The sequence below is a fragment of the Neovison vison genome, chromosome 3 (genome assembly GCF_020171115.1).
Source record: "Neovison vison isolate M4711 chromosome 3, ASM_NN_V1, whole genome shotgun sequence".
Classification (NCBI taxonomy): domain Eukaryota; kingdom Metazoa; phylum Chordata; class Mammalia; order Carnivora; family Mustelidae; genus Neogale; species Neogale vison.
The window spans coordinates 48,135,872-48,154,046 of record NC_058093.1 but is presented as its reverse complement, the minus strand read 5'-3'; positions in this window follow the sequence as shown (position 1 = coordinate 48,154,046).

Genomic DNA, 18,175 nt, shown 5'->3' with positions numbered 1-18,175 from the left:
CCAAAGCATGATTCCATCACACGCACAGCTGCGCCCACACAAGTGTGCCTCACACATACACACACACATGCATATGAGTGTCTAGCAGGAGAGTGACAAGGGCCAGGGTGGGAAAAGTCTGATCTGAGATACTCAAAAATCCAAAGGAAGTGTTAGCCATGCTCACTCATTTGCACACATTTTAGAAATTGCTGAGTTAGTCTTTGGGAGTGGGGCTTTTAAAGTCTTATGTACATAAAACTCCAGTTACTCTCTCTTTAAGTTACTTACTTATTTTAACTTCAAAAAGAAAGAAAATATGCTTAATAAAAATGTATGTCTAATTCAAGAAATAAGTCTCAGATGGAATAATTGACACATTCTCACTTTTTGTTTGTTATTTGTGTTCCACATAAGATGACACCAGCCATTTAAGAAGATATTATTTTAATCTTTTAGAAAAGATTCAAATTATTAGGGCACCTGGGTGGCTCTGTCTGTTAAGCATCTGACTCTTGATATCAGCTTGGTTCTTGATCTCAGGGGTGCCAGGTCAAACTCCACACAGGGCATGGAACCTACTTAAAAAAAAAAAAAAACACTTATGTAAGGTAAGGTTAACAATGTAAGGTTAAGTTTAGAAAAAAGATGAGTGCCACTGCATGGCCCTGCCTCCGACTCAGCACACTGCCACACGTGCAATACCCTTGTCCTTCCCTACCTTCCAGGCCCCAGCTAACACTGGTCAGTGGCGGAAGACTGAAAGCTCTCCTCTCCTGTCAGATCCAGTACAACGCAAGGATGTCCACCCACACCACTTCTACTCAATATAGTACTGAAAGTCCTAGCTAGAGCAGTTAGGCAAGAAAAATTGGAAAAGAAGAAATAAAATTATTTCTGTTTGTATATGGCACTATCATGTCAGTAGGAACAACTGTAAGGACTCAATAACAAAAATTTTTGAAGTAATAGAAAAATTCAATGAAGTTGCAGGGTAAAATATTAACATATAAAAATATCATGTTCCCATACACAAACAATGGATTATCCAAAAAGGAAATTTTTAAAAATCCTATCCACAATAGCAACAAAAAGAATAAAACACTTGGGAATTAATTGATCAAGAGGTAAGAGACTTACACACTGAAAATTATAAAATGTTGAAAAAGGATATTAAAGAAAACAGATAAATGGAGAGACATATGAGTTCATGGGTTGGAAGAATTAATATTGTTAAAATGTTCATACTGCCCAAAGCCATCTATACATTCTATGAAGTCCCTCCAATGACAGCTTATACAGAAATGGAAAATATAGTCCTAAAATGTGCATGGAACACAAAAGACCCCAAATAGCCAAGCAAACCTTTTTTAAAAATTTTTTATTGATTTTTTAAAATTTCTTTTCAGTGTTCTAGAATTCATTGTTTATACACCACACCCAATGCTCCGTGCAATAACCTGCCCTCCACAATACCACCACTAGGCTCACCCAGCCTCCCACCACACTCCCCTCCAAAACCCTCAGTTAGTTCCTCAGAGACCACAGTCTCTCATGGTTCGTCTCCCCCTCCAATTTCCCCCAATTCCCTTCTTCTCTCACATCTCCCCATGTCCTCCGTGTTATTCCTTATGCTCCACAAATAATCAAAGCCAAATAGCCAAGCAATCTTAAGCAAAAAGACAGAGCTGGAGACATCTCATTTCTTGATTTGGTAATATATTATGGGACGCCTGGCTGGCTCAGTTGGTTAAGCAACTGACTTTGGTTCAGGTGGTGATCTCGGCACTCTGGGATGGAGTTGAGCCCTGTGTCAGGCTCCCTGCTCAGCAAAGAGTCTGTTTTCCCACTTGCTCAGCCCCTTACTCCACTCATGTGTACTTTCTCTCTCTTGCAAATAAATAAAATATTTTTTAAAAAATACAAAGTTAAGCAATCAAACATGGAGCTGAGAAAGTTCCAGACAGAGCTGGAGGTCCAGCCACAGCTGCCCAGGGCATAAGTGAGCAGGCTGGGCCTATACACCATCCACTAAGTTCCTGGGACGTTGTGTGGAAGGGAGTTTGCCCTCACAGTGGTGTAAGAACCAGTTTTTGTGGCACAGTCTCCCAGGGCTGCAGAGAGGCCGGCACAAGCCAACACAGAAAGCTGTTGGAGTAAGTCTGGTTGTGAGTCAGCATTCTGCAGCTGTTCTGTCTTTAAACTCCTAAATCCTGGCAAGCATCCCAAGGCTGTTTCCAGAACCGCCCTCCTGCTGTGGGTCTGTGGGAGCGTGGCCAGGTGAATCCCAGGAAAATCTGCTCCAGACGGGCAAGGGATTTAAATGCCCTGCTCCCTGTCAGCCGCTAGGACGGAAGGCAGGAATATGTTTCAGGGCAAGTCTTCAAACCATGATTCAAAATCCAGAGATTTTTTCCCTAAAAAGAGTTATAAAACTTAACTTTATTTCCATTAAAAAGAAATGCTAATGGCATAGCAGAAAACACATAAGAATCAAAAGACAATAACAAACAGGAAATTTTATAAGTTATATTTAATGTAAAGGCCTGATTCCCTAATATTTAACTGTCTCTTAAACATACACAAAGCAACTGAAACCATGATAGAGAATCAGCAAACAAATAATTTATAAGGAGGAGGCACAACGGCCCTTTAAGTTTCCAAGAACCAGACATGGAAGCACATCTTCCATGCTTCAGAGAGAATGGCTGATCACAGAGCAAAAAGGGCCATTACGGCTTCTCTTTCTGACTTTGTCTCCTCGTACCGGCAGAGATCACATTGGTTAAACCCTGTTGTTTAAATGGCGACTTTCCAAATCTCTCTCATGGATCACTCATTGAACAACTAGTGTTATATTTATTTTGCATTAATCATTAAAGCTGATTGTTAATACTAATTTGTCTAAAGGCCACACTGTCCCTTTTCTTATGTCTGAGATAAGCTACCCTGGTTTTTTTTTTTTTTCATTGTTGACTTTATGTCTGCTTCCTAGTGAGAGCTCACAGATTACACCGCCCGCAGAGGGTGGTGCTGGGTGAGGAGCAGCAGATCCCAGGACCGCAACCCAGTGCTCCACCAACAGGAGCCCCGCTTGGCCCTCACCAGTTCAGTCATGTAGGTGTCTGCTTGAGTGCCCATCCCCCCCGGCCCCCCACCCCTGCCAGCCCAACCCTGTGGGTACCCATCCCCATCTGCCAGCCCACCCCTGGGGTGCCCATCCCCCCTCCATGGCCTCTGTGCCTTTGTGTTCCCTCCTAACCCAGATTATCTCCTCTCTCCCCTGCCTTTTGGTTTGAACAGCACATCCTCCTGGGGGCCTGTCTTAGCCATCCTGAAGTGAGCCCAACGGCCCTCTCTGCTCCTCTTTCATGTCTGTCTTCATACTTCTGTTTCCACACTGGATCATGAACCAAGTGTGAATATCAACTCTTCATTCCTCCAGTCACAGACACCTCGAAATGTGCTCCTTTCTGCCACATAAATATAACTTCCCTAATCATTTCATTACATTAAGTGTCAAGGGTCTGAAGGCATGTGAAAGGAAAAACACATTTAGGGAGCCGTTCCCCATGCCCACTGTGTTCGGGTGTTCATCCCAAAATACAGCAACAGGGTGATGGGCGATAAGGAGGGCCCACGTTGTGATGAGCATTGGGTGTTACACGCAACTAAGGAATCACTGACACCACCTCACATACTAATGATGGACTCTATGTTGGCTAACCGAACATAATAAAATAAACAGGCAACAACAACAAAACCCCCAAAATACAGCAACTCTGTAGGTGAGCATCAAGAAGCATATTCCGTAAAAGCCACATTTGCTCAAAGTGGTCCATCGGGTTGTGGCTGCTGTCAGGGGGCTGTCAGGGGTTTGAACCAGCCGGCTGCTAGCAGGAAGTGATGCAAAGACTCGGTGACAGACTTACAGGATCTGGGTCTTCAGCTTCCCACGGGTGGTCCAGTGGACTGTCTCTGCTATGCAGGTCAGGGGCTGGATTCAGTCAGGGGCTGCTGAGGCCAGGAGCCAGCTGCAGACGCAGGTCCAGTGGCCATGAGATTAGCCGGAAACCCACGTCCCCATTGGTAGCACCCACAGGGGCTCCCCGTGTGTGTCGTGGGAGCTCTGTCTGCCCTGCCGACCAGCAGGGGCTCCAGACACCGCACACCCAGGCCCTCACTGGGGAGGCGGTCCAGTCCCTGGACATCTGTGGCCTGGCTACAGAGCCCCCAAAGTTAGGACAGAGGACAAACTGTGCATATGTCTTCCACGGGCCAGAAATTGGGGCAGGACCCAGAGAGGACACTTCTTGCTGCCCAGGACACCTGGGCCTCAACTGGGTACCTCTACTTACACACCATCTGAGCCTATCTTATAATATCTGCCTTTAATTTTTAATGTTAAAAAAAGGTTAATTTTCAAATGCTGATTCACTTGGTTTTCCTAAAATGGATGTTCCTTATGATGTTTTCTTCTTAAATAATGGAGATGAATAATAAAAATCAAAATGAATTCTGAGATATATGTTGTAGCTTTGGGCTAATCACTCCATCTCCTGCCTGGAGGGTGGGGGCCTGCCAGTGTCTGGGGAGCAGGAGGGAGCTGGGACTTGGTGATCAGAGGACCCCCTCCCCTTCCCAAGTCCAGCTTACACCAGGCTTTGGGCAGGGGGAGGGCAACCTCCTCTTGAGGACATCTGAGAACAGGGGCCCCGGAGCCCAGAGCTGTCCACAGAGCAGACCTGTGAGCTACTTCAGTGGAGTTCTTAGAATCTAAGGCATCAATAATTTTATAGAAATATGCATTTACTATTTACCAATAAGCATGAAATATCTTCAGTGTTTAATGCTGACATTCATCTCACAAGAATCCGATTGTTTCCCTTTCTCTGCTGTCAACGCATTTACAGCTTAGCCAGGTTATTATGGAATTAGTTACTATTAAAACAAAGTCTGTGGGGAGTATTTTCCATGCAGTTCCTGGGATGAGCACCCCCCACCTCTCGCATTATTTCTTTGGCCAATTTACATGACCATTGCAGCCGGACATCCCAGAGGACAGAGGATCACCATGTATGTCATGTTTGCCTCCTACTTATTTTCCTCCCTGATAGTAGCAACAATTTCAGACAAAAGATAAAAACTGCATGTGCTAACATCCAACTAGAGGTTGGCGTTTGGGTCTCCTGGTTTTGTACAGCCTGGGAAGGGGGCGGCTGTGCATTCCCAGAACTATCCTCGGCTCATCGCACAGACAGGCTTCAGCTACACTCCCGATTGAGGCTGGTGCTTCTAAAACCCAAGGGGGCATCAGAATCCCCTGCACTGGAGTGAAGTCTGGGATTGCATCTTCTTCAAGGGGATGCCCCTGCCCCAGAGGCCGGTGAGCCCCTGGCCAAGGAACCACACCCCTGACCACTGTCAGGCGAGTAACCTCAAGGGACCGGATCTGCCTCCTGCTCATCCTGGGTCCACTCAATGACCAACTGAAGACGGTACAGGACAGAACTGTTCCCGGGGGCCTCTGTTGTCAGCCTTGTAAGTCACAAACATACCCTGGATCCTTCTAGTTTTGTGCTGAATTACTGTTTCCTTTCAAAGTGATTTTTTAAAATTTCGTAAATATCGGGGCACCTGGGTGGCTCTGTGGGTTAAGCCTCTGCCTTCAGCTCAGGTCATGATCTCAGGGTCCTGGGATAGAGCTCTGCATTGAGCTCTCTGCTCAGCGGGGAGCCTGCTTTCCTCCCCCCCCCACCCCCGCCCCGCCTGCTGCTCTGCTTACTTGTGATTTCTCTGTCAAATTAAAAAATAATAATAATAATAAATTAAATATTTTTTAAAATTCATAAATATCTAACCCATTTATGTGGGTTATTGTGGAAAACATTAAAAACATGCGTTAATGATATTTCCCTAATAATGAGGATATATGACATATAGGCATCTAATGTTATTAAAAGCTTTTATGGTTTTCACATTAAGAGTCCATATTTTCCAATTAACTTTTAATGATGCTGACAGAAGAATAAGTACTCTGCTGCATTACTGAATGGTGGTAGCTTCTAGTTTTTCTTCAGTTTGAGGAGGAAATCAGATATGCCGTGTTTTTAAAACAGCTGCTTTGAAGATATGCTTCCTTTCTTCCTCATGCTGCATGGACTGACTACCCAGCGGAACACTTGACTCCTCCAAGCAGACCGCGGAAAACACGCTTGTAGCAAAAACAGGTAAGACGCTGGCTTTCCATTTGGCATGACTTTGACCTCCGCCCAGCGTGCGGCTTGTAGCAGTGACGGTAACCCAACATGCACACCTGACAACAACCCGCTAGTAGTGAGCATGCGGTACTGCCATGGGAATAGCCAGACTTACAGAATGAGTGCTCTGGAGGACCAGGGATGAGGCCACAAGGAAGCCAGAGCTGCTTCGGTTGCTCCTGAGGAAAGACGGTGCACAGCGGGTGCCCCGGGCCACTGCACAAGCTGCCTGCTCCATGAGCCCTGCTGCCAGCCTCTTCCTTCCAACCACATCCCCGGGGCCGCAGAAGGCACAGCTCTGCAGTGAAGCCCCGTCCTGGGACACGCTCAGGAGCTTGGCCACGAGCACAGGGCTGAGTTCTCAGCCTGCTGCAGCCTTAGCTGGCTTCTGTCAGCCTGCACAAAGGGGGTTCCTCTTGGTGCGTCCTGCCTAGCCAATCCCCGCACTTGCTCCCCTGGCCCTACTGTCCCGTAGAGTGTCCACCTGCTGGAGCACAGTCCTTCCTGCTCCTCAACCCAGAAAAATAGACACTTTGTATGAGGGCTTGCAAATCTAGCCCAAATCAATTTTCTTCCCAGTTTTTGCCAGGTTTTGGTGAGCGGTCACTCACATGGCTGGACTCGGGGGCGGGGCAGACAGCAGGCACCAAGCAGGGTGGGCAGGGTTCATGAGCACCCTTGTTCTTTCTGCATCTTTCAACAACACTGTCGGGACATATCCCTGAACCATGGCTTCTGCATTCAAGCATGGCCAGGCACAGACATCCAGGGTGGGGAGGACCCCCAGATAGGCACAATGATGATGATGTGAGAACACCCAGACAGACGGAGAAAATCCTTCATGTTCTAGACTAATGCAGCAATGTTTGCAGGGAAGGACTTAAATGCAGGTACATCTCGGTGCAGAGAAGGACCAGCAAGAACTAAGCCAGGACAGCTCTTATTTTAATGTGTGTTTTAAAGGCTGTTGGATGTGTCCTAATGTTTCCTTTGTCTTGTTTCTTCACTTCTCCTAAACCAGGGCATCTTAACTGCACAGCGAATTATTTGGGGAGATTGACAAACCATAAAACAGAAACTGCACCCAGATTGCAGCCCACATTAATTCAGTCTGTCTTGGGGTCTGGGGGCTTTCAGTATGGGCATTTTCTGCAGGTCCCAAGGTGAGGGCCGTGCAGGCATGGCTGGAGGGCCTGTTGTACATGAATTTACATCCAGCAAGGTAACCCTCTGAGATAGATGAGCAGTGGTCTCTTTTTCAGAAGTATTAGGAAAATCAGTGAGACCTCATACAGTCAAGAGTTGTAGGTGTGCTGGTTGGTTGGGAAGCCATGTGACTGTGGCCTATGGTCCCTCACCTAGAGAAACACTGACGCACGGCTGGCAGCAGGCACAGAACCACTAGGAGAGAAATGTGGTGTGAGAGCCCTCACCCAAACCCTTTGTTTTACCTCCATGGTGACTGAGGCCGGGGCATTTCACAAGGACACTCATCCTGGTGGGTAGGGAGGACTAAGAGCCGGCACAGGGGACCCTCTTGAGGCCTCCTCATCTCTCTTCTTTCCCTGCATCTTCCTCTCTGCCTCTCCACATGGGCTGTCCTTCTCACTTAAGGTGACCTGGATGACTTTGCTTAGTGTAAGGTGGCTGGTGACTGACAGCTCACACAACCCCCCGAACATGTATTTGTTTTATCTTCTCTCTTGAACGTTATTGTCAGATAGATTTCCATTGTTCTGGCTTCTAGGTCTCCACGGAGAAGTAATCATCCTTAATTCCATCCTTATTTCTTTGCTCTCTTCTATTCATTTTTCTGGAGGCGGGAGGGAGAAGGAGTTGTTCTTCCCTTTCTAATCCTTGACATGGGTGCTCCCATCACCCATCTTTTCAGGTTTTGTTCTAGTTTATTGTGTATTTATGTGAGAATGACTCCATACCATCCATGCTCATTGGGAGGCACTCCTGTAGCTAACCCTTTCTGTCATTCTCCACTTATTTCTGAATCTCTGTTTCCTTCTGGGAACATTTATTTCACCTGAACCAAGCATCTGCAGCATTTATTCTAGGGTTTAGTATTGATCTCGGGCTTTTTATTTGTTCAAAATGTTATTTTCCTCTTCAAAGTACATTTTCATTGCATATAGGATTTTTGGTTAACATTTATTACCTTACTGTTTTGAAGACATTCCCATATATTCTAACTTCCACAGTTTCTTCTTAGGAGTTGCTCAATTGAACCTATGTTCCTCTGAAGGTAGGATGATGATAGTTTTCTTTTGGGTAATTTTAAGTATTTTTTTTTCCCTTTGTCTTTGATTTTCAGGTGTGTATGTGTGTGTATGTGTGTGTGTGTGTATTTGTGTATGTTTAATATTTATCCTCTTTATATTTCATAGCACTTCTAGAATCTGTGACTGGAGATATAGACAGGTAACTATCTACATCTATCTCCCTATCTATCTATCTATCACCTGTATTAACCATCAACCACCTGAGGGTCATGTGTGCCACACTCCACCCTCCCACTGAGCTACACTGCAAGTGTACTGGGCCTCTTCTATCCTATGTCTCTTACTTACATTTGCATCTCCATCACTTTGACCTTGAGTGTTTCAGTGTGAATATTTCTTCTGCCCTTTTTTCAATACACTAATTCTTTCTCCTGCTGTGTTTAATTCTAAGTGCATCCACAGAATGTATGTGGATCAATCTATTGGATCAATAGATCCAATTGATGGATCAATCAATTCTACAATTTTTGTTTTAATTTCTTAATAATATGTGCAGTTCTAAACAAAATCTCCATCCTATCAGTGAATTCTTTGAATAGGTTAAATATTTAACTGTGATTTTAAAGTCCATACCTGATAATTGTATTATTTGAATCTCTTTTAGGTCTGTCGATGCTGTCCATTTTCTTTGGGTTTTGTTCAAGCCATGTTTTCTCATGTGTCAAGTTATTTTTGTGTGAGTGCTGCACATTGTGTATTAAAAGCTACCGGGTTAATTTGGTGTTCTTGTTGGTATTATCTTCTCCCAGAGAGTTTAGTTTGCTCTTGGCCATTTGGTAGGGAAGAGGACCTCCTTAATTCCATCTGGATTGATATCATTTAGAACTGAACCCAAGCCTGAAGGGATGATACACTTCTTGTGCTCCCATAATCCTGGGCCAAAGTGAGTTTCAACCAAAACGTGAGTGACACCAGGATCAGCTGTGCTGACAGTGAATACCTTCCTAATTTTGAAACTTGGACTTTTCACTTACCTTACCCGTTGCTGCCCTGGGCCTGACCATACCAATTCTTTTTGATTGGCCTTGAATGTGTCTCTTTAGCTCCATTAAGCTGTCACCAATGATCATCAGTTACCTTCACTCTTTATATCTTCTGCAGAATCTTTAGGATGTGTTATCATTTGAGTACTTTGAATATATATACATATATATGCACACATATGAGTTATATATTGTATATTATATATGTATATATGTATATATTTAGGTCTATGATTCATCTTGGTTTAATTTTTGCAAAAGCTATAGGTCTGTAACTAGACTTCTATTTTTGCACATGGTCCTCTGATTGTTCCAGCACCATTTCTTTCTAAGACCGTCCTCTCTACTGAGTTGCCTTCTCTGTTTTGTCAAAGATCAGTCGGGTCTATTTCCATCAATCTATATGCTTATTTTTCTTTATGTTCTGTTCCATCAATCTATATGCTTATTCTTCTGTCAGTGCTATGCTGCCTTAACTACTGTATCTGTATAGTAAACCTTGAAATTGGGTACTATTGTTCCCCAACTTTGTTCTTTTCAGTATGGTTTTGGTCTAGATTTTTTGTCTTGACATGTAAACTTTATTATTTATTTATTTTTGGAGTCTTTTTTCACAGATTGTCTATGTAGAAAATCCCAGAGTATTAAGAAGAAGGCTTCTGGATCCCCCAAGTGAGGATAGCAAGGTCTCAGGATACAAGGTTAACATATGAGATCGATTACTTTCCTATGCAACATGAACAATGGAACTTTGAGACTGAAAATACAGTGTCACTTACCATGGCCCCAATAAAATGAAGTACTTAGGTACAAATGTAACAAATGTGTGCAGAATGTTTATGTGGAAAACTACAAAACTCTAATGTAAGAAATCAGAGACATTTGAAATAAATGGAGGAATATTACACATCCGTGGATTGGAAGACCCAATATTGTAAAGATGTTAGTCTTTCCAGCTTGACCCACACTTTCAACACCATCCCAATCAAAGTCCTAGTAAGCTAATTTGTAGATATAGACAAATGTATTTTAAAATTGGTATGTTAAGTGAAATAAGTCAATCAGAGAAAGACAATTATCCTATGGTTTCACTCCTATGTGGAATATAAGAAATAGTGCAGAGCGTCATAAGAGGAAGGAGGGAAAACAGAGTGGGAATAAATCAGAGAAGGAGACAAACAATGAAAGCTCCTGACTCCTGGAAACCAACTGAGGATTACAGAAGGGAGGGTATAGGGAGAGGGAGTGGCTGGATGACAGGCTTTATGATTTTAATTCTGTCTTTACCACATGAAACCAAGCAGTTCCTTCACACACCACATATTAAATTTCTTCTTCTTTCTTTTTATTCTTTTTTATATGTAAAGTGTAACTTCCTGGAGGGCTTCTCTTGTTTACCCATTCAATTGTGTGCGTGTGTGTGTGTGTGTGTGTGTGTGTGTTTAAAGATTTTATTTATTTATTTGAGAGACCAAGAGAGAGAGTGAGAGCAGGAACCGGACAGAAGGAAATGGAAAAGCTGACTCCTGGCTGAGCAGGGAGCCCATTGTGGGGCTCCATCCCGGGATCATGACTTGAGCTGAAGGCAGACGCTTACCCAGCTAAGGCACCCAGTTTTTGTGTTTTAATTTGCAGTTTTCTTGTCTTATGCCCTATTTTTCATGTAGATTTGGTGAAAGAACATAAGAAAAATTCTGCTGGGGCGCCTGGATGGCTCAGCCAGTGAAGTGTCGGCCTTCAGCTTAGGTCACAATCTCAGGCTTCTGGGATCGAGCCCCACATTGGGCTCTCTGCTCAGTGGTGAGTCTGCTTCTACCTCGGCCCCTTTTCATCCAACTTGTGGGCTCACTCTCTCTCTCTCAAATAAAGAAATAAAATCTTTTAAAAAAGCAAAAAGAAAAATTCTGCTGGGAATTGGTTTTATCTTCTAGGAATAGCTGTTTGAGCTCTGTTGCCCTCTGTCTTGTGCCCTGTGGGGTCACATCGAATTGTCTGTCTCCCTCATTTTCTCTTGTCTTATACAGATGCTCTGTGCTTGAAACAAAATGCAGAGACAAACCATAGATGTCCTACTAATTAGATACATGGAAATGTGAAATCAGAGATGGAGGAATAGAACAGGTTGCTTCGGCTAATATGGGGCAAGACACTGGAGTTGAGATGCCCACGTGTGGGGATAGGACCGTGCGGAAATGGGAGTACAGGCACCTGCAGCTCTAGCTGTCCCCCTTATAGTGTTACATTCTACACCATTTAAGTCTGCAGCCGAGTCTGTAAGAGAGGAAAGGCGGGGAGGCTAAGGGGTTCTAGTGGCCACCATGTTGGGAGTGAGAAGAAGCTGGGGCAGCTGTCCACATCCCAGACCCGGCCCAGCCATGTCTGAGACCCCGTGCCTCCTGCAGAGGACGCAGCTGCAGTATACCAGGACCCTGGCTCCCCGGGCACCACCACCAGCTCCAAGTACCTTTCTGCTCCAGGGCCGCTGTGATCCTACCTCCAGCACTTGTCAGTACATGTGCGACAGACTCACACACTCACCTTTCACAGAATGAGGCTTGCCTTCAGTCCAGGAGTTAGAGGAGGAGAATTCTATTTCTGGAATTAATGCCTGTTCACTGTGTGACTGGTTTCCTATGGGAAGCAGCATCTTTAAATAGATAAAGAAGAGCCGCTCCTGAGAGGCAGGGGGACACTCAGCACACAAGAGCCCTGTGTGAGGACAACATCCCAGACAGTGCTGAGGTCCCTCTGTGACCAGTGTGGTGAGCATGAGAGCACACCGGCCACCTGTGCATCTGAGCACAGTCAGGAACCATCCACCACCCACACCATAGAGACGGCCAACCTGTCCTAGAAGCTGCTCTTGCCCAGTCATAAAGACAGAAGCCAACGCCCCCACATCCTGGCAGCTTCCTGAGGGGATCTGATTCTGGAACTTCCTGGCAGACCCCAAGTCAAGCACAGGTCCCAAAGCATGCCTTCTCCTCTAGGGCATCCCAGTCCTATGCACATTCTGGTGAGTTCCTGGACGCCTTGAACAGAGACCACAGACTTTGGGAGTTCTGCTCCTGGGCTGCACAATCAGCAAATGTGTGATCTACACAGACACTCAGGAGCTGTCGCAAAACAAACAAGGACATCATGGATCCAGACACAAGGCCGGTGACATGGAAACTGCTGTGCTTGTCTTTGTGCACCACCCTCCTGAAATGTCTGCGATCATGCGTCAGGGAGAGAGAGAGAAGAAGGACTTCCCAGGGAGTGTCCATCCCATAGGGACACTGCCCTCACGGGGCTCCACTTCCGTGGCTCCGACCCCAGTCCTAGCACCTCTGAACCAATAGATTCTCCTGGTCTCTTCGTGCAGTTGGAGAGACGACTGAACAAGGGAAAGCACACAGAGCTGGCGTGATGGGGAGCTCACAGCTGGTGGGAACAGAGAAGTCACTCGGTGGAAGCTCCTGGACTCCCCAGGGCGTGTGCAGGCCTTGTTGGAACCACGTGAGGTCATCACCCAGCGAATCTCCTCTCCAGAAATGGGGACAGAGAAACAGAAAGATATGTTTGTGACGTCGATGGAGCAAAGACCCTGCATGAGAGTCCCCTACAGCATCCCCATCTCCCGGGCAGCCTCTCTTTGACCCAGGGACTCCCTCCCAGCCCACGGAAGTGGGTAGTGGGCACTGGGCCTCGGGTCCCAACCCACCATGCAGCCTGTCCTGACAGAGTGCTGGTCAGTTTAGAGATGGGGTCCTGCAGAGACAGGGTGTCTCCTGTCAAACCACCCACCACCACCATGTCACCAAGAAGCAGAGCACATGGGACCAAGAGGTGGCAGTGAGTCTTTTGTCATCACTCCCAGTGACCCCAGGGTTGCGGGCTTCGCTCACCAGCAGCGACCCCCAGGTCAGTCTGAGGCAGCAAGACACGCAGGTGTCCACCAGGGCACAGTGCAGGAGGTGCAGCTGGGGGGCCATGCCCACTGCAGGAGGGCCACCTGCCACATCAGGCAGCAAGGCATGCACTCAGCTCCTGGTGACACGTGGGCCGTGTCAGGGCTGCAGACGGGCAGGCCATCAGCCCAGAGAGGCCATGGGAAGGCCGGAGAAGACCCCTGGAAATGGGAACTTGGACACCCCACCAGGAGGCCTAGGGATGGACACGGGGAAGGTCTGGACTCGAGCTGGAAGAGAGAATGAAGCTGAGGCTCCTACGGGTGCCCCCTGTGAGCTGCCCTCCACAGACCATGTTCCTGAGACTCCTTGGCTCAGGCTATGCCTCCAGGGGCCCCAGCCTGAGGCACAGCCACCAGGCAGTGGAGTCTATGGCCCGGAAACTGAGGGAGCTCCAGAGGGATCAGTGTTATAATAACAGACCAGAATATGGACGGATGGCTACGAACAGAAACCAGGGAGCAGCAGTTACATCCAGCTGAGCTGACATTGCTAACGAGTGTGAAAAATCCATTTCTTCTACTTGCATGATGGAGATGGAGAGTCCAAGGTCACAGCCCAGTTACGCCTCCTTCTGCATTTCCAGTACCGTCTGCATGCTGCTTGAATAAGGACTTGTTAGTGTCAAACTAAGTAAGCTTTCTTCGGAGACATCAGCCTGTGGGAGGTGTTTGCTGCTCTGACTTGGCCGGTTGGCGGACACCAGTGCTCTGGGGTCAGGAGCCTCCAGACGGCAGCCTGAAGGCACCAATATCCTGTCCCCAAGAGTGCATCTCTGCCGAGAAACCAAGGTAGGGAGGCTGCAGAAGCCCAGCGTCTGTTCGAAGTTAGGGACACTCCACATGGGAGAGAGAAGCCCTGTTTCTTGAAGACTGAGGTGCTGCCCACAGGTGATGTGGGAAACAGAGGCAGAAGAAAAATTACTAAATTTCCTTACACACTGACAAGCCCTTGAAACAGGCAGAGTGACATTCCTCTAGGGACCGAGTCTCCCGCCAGCGATGCTTCCCTGCGTCGACACACCTGTTCTGAGAACAAGGGTGTGCTCCCGGGGCCGGAGAAGCTGGGAGGAAGGCCCACCTGGGTCTGCAGTGTGCACTCCAGGCCCCGAGCACCCGCATGTTTCCAGATGGAAGAGGGGACAACGATCTGTCCTGGTAGCATTTCGCAGGTGTTACACTTACCGAGTCCCCCAGATCTCAGCCGGTAAGCCCATGCACACGGTTCACTGGCTTTTTCTTGTTCCAGAGGACCGAGCAAACAACAAGAATTGGATGTCGGTGTTGCAATAGTTCACCAACTTTGGACAGAATCACTTTACTCTATGTAAATAATCCCCAATAAAAGAGCCAGACAGACTTAAAATCGCAAATAGTTCCGTGACATAAGGCTCTCACTTTGTTGGGTAAGTAAATTTCCTGCATGACCCCAGGGCGGACTGAGTCTGCCTGGAAGGGACTGAGGGTGGCCCCTCCTTCTGGCCTCCCCCCACCGGCACACGGCTCAGGATGCCCAGAAGAGTGGCAAATCCCTCCTGCCATTAAGCAATGTCGATAGGCAGGGCAGACGTCTTCACGGACTTCATGATGACCTGTAGCCCTCACGATGGTCCGTCCCTGCCTCCCACCGGCCCCAAGGCCTCCCTGCCAGTGCTGGAGGGTGGGAGCTGACCATGCACGGGCTTGGGCTGCGAGATATCAGAAAGGGAGCAGATGCTGGTGTCTGCTCTGTGGGTACTCAGGGCCAGGCCACGGAAGACACAGTGAAGCAATCAGAGTCTTGAATCCAAGAATTGCGTGGCATGTGCCAGCCTGCTGCGGCTGAGGGCCTGACGCCCCGACATGCCCCCACACCTCCTCTAACCTCCCAAAGCCCCCGACTCCAATGCGGACACGAGCGTACTTATATTACAAGCAATAAGGAAGCACTTACATAGGAGAGACAGCCAAAAACCTAGTTTTTACAGTAAGATATGAAAGAATATATTCACATCACTGCTGGTAGCAAAAGAAATTGTGATGGCAGGTGTATGGCTGCAACACGGAAAGGTGACCTGTGACCAGTCACCTCCTAGAATCAGTCTTGCAATAATGAAAATAGCTCTCTTTATGTGCCCAGCTCAGCACTCCTGAAAATCTGATTGAATCGTTTTCCCCACTTCTTAGCTTCTCTTCCCATGAGCAAACTATGTGGACAAGATTCATTTACATATTTTTAATCTTAGATGTTCTGGTCTCGTAATAAACACTGACTCATTCTTACGTAAGGCGCAGCAAAAATTCTGCAAAGACTGAAAAAAGATGAGCGGCAGAACACAGCAATCCACGCTTACATAAAATTTTGTGGTGCAGACTGTTAGACACGGCCTTGTTTGCAAACATACAAAGTCACCCTTCTGAGAGAGCAAATGTAGAGCAAGGCAGGGGTCTGGGTCCAGGACCGCCCTCCCAACGAAGAAGGGACGACTCCCTTCAGGGTTTTGTGTCCTAGCCTTCCTGAGCAACCTGACCCACAAGCAGAAACAGACCTCCCCGTGCTCCCTGACCCACAAGCAAAGGCACTGCGGTCCAGGAGGCACCTGTGAGGGGGGTGCTTGGGCAGCCCGTCCCATTGCTGGGAATGGAGTTGTGGCTGCCACTAGCCCGTGTCCTTGAGTGCGGGACACAGAAACCTGCCATCACTGGCTTGGTTCTCTTCTTTTTCCCAATGGTAAAAATGCTCTATTTGTGTTTATTCTTTAAAACTTTTCTTTCTGTTTATATTATCCGTTTGAGGCACCACAAGAACACAAAATTAGTCTTAATGTCTTTAACCTTGTTCACATCATTCAAGGAAAATATAGTCTGAAAATTTATATTTATCTCTTTCCTTTCTAACAGCAGATAATTCTTCACTTAATGAAATCCTTAGTCATGCCTTTAATTAGCTTGTTTAGAATGAATAGTTTTGCATATTGAAAATTTTTCCTAATCAAGTCTTATTCTCACAAAAACGTCCAAACTTTGAACACACATGCCTCCTGGTGAGGGAAGTCTGGACCCACCGCAGACTCCCTGGGGGAGTCATCGGGTCCTTGAGAGCCCTGTCAGCAGTCCCAAGTCTTCAGGGCTTTGGGGAACAAAGTCCTAATTTGCAGGTGTTGGTCATTACTATGGTGAAAACACTTCCCATGAGTCTGATTTCAAGCTTGTAACGTGACATCACTGGTTGCCCCGGCCAGGGCTGGGGGGCACACAGTTGGGCCTGAAGCCTCTGATCACGTCGCGCGGGGTCATGTCACTAGCTGGGGCCAGACCTAGGGTCCCTTGTCTCCTTGTACCCCTCAACTTTGCCCCTGACCGTCAGGGACTAAGGATTCCAAGGAGAATAGAAGCCATCTCATGGGGAGGGCGTCCCAGCCTGGAGCAAACAGCAACAGACCCCCGTCCTTCCCGGTGCCACCCTCCATCGCAGGCCGGGGTCATCGGTGGTGTGGACCAGCCATCAAGACGGTACAACCCTAGCACCAGTTTGTCCAGGAGGTGCCCCTTCCTAACCCGAAGGCTGGCGCTGGAAGTCAGCGTAGCCCGCAGCCACCAGCCCATTGCGGGGGCTGGGACACCCGGGCTCTGCCAGGTCCCCCACTTCTTTCTCATTAGAGCAAATCCCTATAGGGCCGCCACATGCCGCATGTTTGGTTTTCTCAGGAGCTCATTCCCCTGTTTCTTAGGGCAAGGGAATAATGACAGTATTTCTTGAGAATCACACGTGAGTCAAGAAATTTTTCTCAATAAGATGTGGGCATCTGGTTCTCAGCCTGCAATGGGAGGGTCATTTCCCCAGACCCCGGGGCCCCCAGGAACTGCCAAGGGGGCTATGACGTGTTGCCCCCGGTTGATGACTCCACCCCAACTGTTTTCAGGTGCTCAGTCATGAGACCCAGAAGACCTCATCTGATAGAGCATATCCTTTTAGACCAAATTACTTCCTGTCATTGGAGGGAGGTGCATGAGACATACAGTTCCCATATTCCAAAGAGATAGGGTTCTGTGGTCTGTTTTTTCTTGGAATGGCATAAATAACACTGCAGCTGAGGAAAACTTAAAAACAAAAACAAAAACAAAAACAAAAAAAGAACATAAAACCAGCATGTAGAAGAAAACCCGCTCAGCTCTGCCTTCCAGAATAATTACTGTGAGCAAGTGGTGAAATTGCTTCCAATTAAAACTAAAGGTAGGTTCAAAGACATAGAATTCAAAGAGAAGAGTGACCCGAGCATTTGCCAGTGCTCTCTGCATGCTGGACACAGGATCACTTGTTCTCTGTCCCAGTCTAGTCCCCTGTCCCCCAGGGAGTCTGACCCTGCACTCACCCAGGTGATGTCTACAAGTTTAAATGTCTTTATCCTAAACTTTAAAAGTAGAACAGTTTACCAGCAGGCTGGGCTACTCTTTCAAAACACAAAGGACCCGCAGCTGATCAAAACAATCCTGTGGGCCAACAGAGCTCACTGCCCTCCATCAAGACCCTGTCAAGCAACCCTCACAGGAGACATGAAACAAAGCTCTGCCTCCTGCCTGTTGGTCCTCCCCTCACTGCTCACTGATCAGTGGAACTTGGCATAGGATGAAAACACAGGGTGCTGCCATCCTGCTCCCTGCACCCTGGGCTCACAGGGGTGTTCAGGAAGGTGCCTCCCCATTGACCTGTCCCTGTTTGTCTGCTGTTGG